Raw genomic sequence first — 4,973 nt, forward strand, 5'->3', positions numbered from 1 at the left:
TGTGAATGAAATAAATGTTTTGAGACTATAATTTGGATAGTGTTTTGAATTATTTAGTAGTTTATTACGTTATCTGGTACCTGATCAATTGATTTTACATAGAATATAATGATATAGTTAATAGTTATCGATCTGAATTAAAAAGCATGAGGTGTTGTGCTTAAGAAAGATATCGAGGATCAGAAAGTGATTGCTCATACTACCACAAGAGATCGTACTGTATTCTACTGAAGGTACTCTCTTTGTATTACCTTGACGAGTAGTGTTCGTGACAAATGGTCGTTGAAGAAGATGCCTGGTCCCGGTGACATAGACGAAATAACAGTTGGCTTCCTTTGATCTTAGGGTATTGGATCTGTGTCGTGCGCTGGTTATTTGACTTTTGATTATACTCTGGCCTTATTGGACAAAGGTTAAATAGTAATTTCATGTACGTACCTTTTTTATATCGTTATTATTATTTTTTTTTTGTTATGCTTTTTGAAGTTTACAAAAAGTTATATATCGAAAAGTAGGTGATAATTTGAAACCTCATTTTGTTTTTAAGTGAATGTAGCTTAAAACAAAATTTATGGCCAGAGTGAACTTTCAAACTTAGTCCAAAGTATATTGAAGGTTATTTTTCAATTTTTAAGTACAAAAACATCATTATTCTTTATGAAGTAAAATGAAGGGACGTAGTCTTTTGGCGAAGGCAATTTTGACCCCTTCTATGTAAATAGAAATTTAGTTTTACAATTAATACAATTTTTTTTCTTGCATTTTTTTAATCAATCAGAAAACTTTTTTTTCACTCAATCTACAAATTCGCTTCAATGTAGCGTATTCTGCCATCATACATGTTATACAAATGCAAATAATTGAACTGATACAAGTGAGTTTCATCTGAAGTTAGGCAAAAAGAATATTTCAAATTATGGTATTCATACAAGTAAAACTCAAGTAATATGTTTCGGAAGAGGTTTTCCTAGTTTGCGAAAATTGCCATTTTCTAACACTACAAAGTTCATTGCAATTACCACGACTTACCTCACAAAAAAGCTTGTATATTCCGAGATCATCATTTCGACTTATTAAAACTTTTTTTGGGGCACAATTTTCTAGGAGGACAACCCCATCATTAAGCCCATAGAAGAAGAATATTCGAAAAAAAAGTTCAAAGTTATAAATAGTGTATACGTTTCACAACCAATTCTTCTTGATCCAAAAAACATTTTCTTTCCTGCATTAGTATTACAAGTTTTTCATTTCTTGCACGACAAGTTAATGGTAAGTTGTTCTGTTAAATTTAAATTTCATTTGTGTGCACCAACGAGGTCTTGTCGGGGAATTTCTATTGAAAACCAAACTCATTAGGCATTAAGTGAACCATGATAGTACTAATATTTTATTCGGATCTCTCACGGGTAGTAAAATGAATTAAATTTTATACAGGTTCGAATATTCTTGTTTTCCCTGGGCGCGCACAAAACTTCCAAGTTCCAGTTGGATTTTGGACTGGTCTGATGTCGGATAAAAGCTGTGTTTTTAATTTACGCCTTTTTCCACATGCTTTTTACCTGTCCACAATGTGCATTAGAAGGATGTCTATTCCTCTGTACCCCTTGATTGAGTTTCGGTTGATAAACATGCAGTGAGAAAGATCAACTTGGTAGAATATGTGCTCTGTACTTGGTCATAAGAAATATCTATATGTGTTTTACAATTTGAGGCTCCCAGACGAGTCTTCTAGGTTTAGATGACACTATTTTAGGCAAATAAAAATAATAAAATCCTGAAATAATGCCTACTGATAAACGTTATCATAAGTCAATCTGTAATGGAAATCTTTATAGTATTCCCTGGAATTGTAAAGATGTCTTAATGTATTCTTTTAATTCAATAGTTCAATATTCAATATATTCATTCATAACATAGAATATTGAGTTTACTGTTTCGAGTAATACTTTTAACAGGAAAGATTGAATGCTTCGTATATTTGAGGATTATGCAGAGCACCACAGCTCTTTAAATTATGGATATGAAGGTACATTATAAATGTTTCTTAAAGAAAAACGATTTACCATTATATATACCATTTAAATTACGTTATCAGATAGATTCATGCCGATACGCCGAAAGTGGTATGGAATATCTTTAAAAAAAAAAAAATAGATTTTCAATTAAAGGTTAAATAATCATATTGATGTTGGCAACAAAAAACAAATAGCAGCTATAATACAGGCTCCATTTGTAAATGTTACTGTCTCTTTAGGTACAAGTTAACTTTGGCATTTCTTTTTTTTTTTTATCATGATATGCAAGTTTTTTTTTTGAACGATAAAGAATAATTCTCTGTTAAAATGGATTGGAAAAAAAGAATCTGTGTATATTATATTTACGTGATCATTAAAATTTAATGTCGTTAAGACTTGGCTTTTTGTTGCCTTTTAGTGTAATCACTAGGCAATCAGTTTGAAGAGATAGAATATTTAGTTTACCAACACGCATATGATTAGTTGCTCGGCAAAGGTTTGTTAAATTAGAGTCTTAGATTGTAGGACACTTTTCCCGAGTTCATCAAAAATCTATATTCCATTTTCATGAAAATAATACCTTCCGAGACGGCAACTGCTCCGTATAGTTGCGGAAATTTAATAAAACAAATTATGTGGGGATATGTGTTTTTCACCTATGCCCGAATTCTCATGTCATGAATAATGATATATTTACCAATAGATTCATGACAAAATAGGGCTCATATTGTTAAATAATTTAAACGTGGCCGTAGAAGGGACCGTGTTTTCGTGGTGTTGAATTTTTCAATATGCATTAGTTTGGTTACTGTCAATAGGTAGCCATTATACGTACACTATCGTCTTTTCTCAACGAGTTACAATTTTAAATAATTTACATCCCCTTTTTCATATTGCGAACTCATATTATTAATTTACTTGTTTATATAAATTCTAATGCACACAAATGAAGGATTGCGCTACACTATTGCACAAATAGATGTCATGCATAGTATAATTATTTAATTATCAAGTACTCCGTGCGTATATACAGATTTAAGTACGGTAATGTTGCCTTTATTTATCTTATTTTTTTTTTAGTTTCCCATATTTTAAATATAAAATATAAAAATACAGTTATATTATATTTTTTCATTATATTTCTTATTTTGATAACTATGTACACATACACGATTTTATTTACAGGGTGAATATATGTTTACAATTATTTTTAATTTGATTTTCGCTGGGTCACAACAGTGACCTTGATGTATATCTTTTAGGGATAATGTTAATTTTCTAATCATCACTAGTTCTTCAGCGAACCTAACTATTGAATTTCTTTTGGGGTATATTATTTTACACATTTTGATATTATATATCAGATATTGAGACTAATTCATAACGAGCAACAACAATTGTAAACAATTGTTTACCAATTTCGGCGATTTACGTGGAAAAGGTATAGAAAATCGAAAAACCTAAAGACCACAATCGTTTAAGAATTAAAAACAATGAGAGCAAAATCGTCAATGTTAAACCCATTTTAGTCTGCTTGGTTGGTCGAGGAAACGCATGTGACAGATTCTTGCGGGAAATGGAATTCAGAATGATTTTTTTTTTTGTTCAATTTTTCGCATCCGTTTATAAGCAAATTGTCCAAAACCGTGTTAACCATCATAAGATATACTGTAATTAGGGAAAATCTGGCGTTTGAGCGTAATTATGAAAAAATTACCTCCATTTACAACCGTTGTTCAATAATTAGTACCACCTTATAACGTATAGAATCCCAGACCCTCATGAGTTGTAGCAGTACAGATTTTTATTTTTTTCTGTCCACAGTACATATATCAATAGGTTATTCAGTAAGTATATAAGTTTTTAAGTAACTTGGAATTTAATTATTTTCACTTAATACTAACCATCATATTGTTATTCTCAAAAATAACAAATTTCTAGCTTTTATTGCATTAAATGAAATATATTTATTTCAAAGGTTAATTATTTACTTTAAATTTAACATTTGTCCGACCTGATTATTTGCGAAAATAAAGCAGATATTTATTCCTTTGATGCATTTTCAATGCTTTGTAGTGATGTTTTGATTCATAATGATATTTTCCCTTGTAATGAGGTTTTGTTTATTTGATATTAATATCCAATCTAACTGTGTGTCGTTTAATTAATTTTAACAACGCATCAAACGTTATTACTGCCGTCTGTATTATTATAGAATGTTGTAACAATTACAATCAATCATTAAAGAATATATAGTTAGTAATATCTGTAAAAGAGTTTTATTTTACCAAACACGAAATTAAAATTAATAAGACTGCTCATAATGTATAAAGAGATTACATAACATTCACTCCTCACCATTTTAAATAAGTAATGGAAATGTACATTAAACCAGCACCGTATTATTAAAATAAAATCTCGTTTATAATATTTTTTGATGTTGGCATTATTTAAAAACAAACATGGAATATAATTTGTATTCATTTTAGAGGAAATAATGTTAATAATATGTTGCAAAGGCACGTGGTTCTTGTTGATGGATGCCTGATTACCTCTGGCGTCACGCGAATTCACGTTGATTTAACCTTAAGCGATTTTAACTGTAGATAGGAGAAAATATTTTTATAATGAACTTAGTTTATTTCATCAAGGTAATTTTTTTTGCTTTGGATAACTATTATTTTAAAATGAAATAAGGAACGCTATATATTCATGTATGATCAATTAAACAAACCACGGAATCTGGAGAGAAATATTATATGGAAATAAATATTAATATGGAAATAAGTAACTTATTTGTGAAATGCAGGTGTGTATTTTGGCAGAAATGGATATTACTGTGATTATTACTAGTTTCAATATAGTTGATTTATTATTTTATGAGCTTCAAGATCATGCAAAATGTATATCATAAACCGTCATGAACATTTTATATATTTAGGTTTAATTATCTACACT

The sequence above is a fragment of the Halyomorpha halys genome, unplaced genomic scaffold (genome assembly GCF_000696795.3).
Source record: "Halyomorpha halys isolate HHAL.00 unplaced genomic scaffold, Hhal_1.1 Scaffold659.1, whole genome shotgun sequence".
NCBI classification, from domain to species: domain Eukaryota; kingdom Metazoa; phylum Arthropoda; class Insecta; order Hemiptera; family Pentatomidae; genus Halyomorpha; species Halyomorpha halys.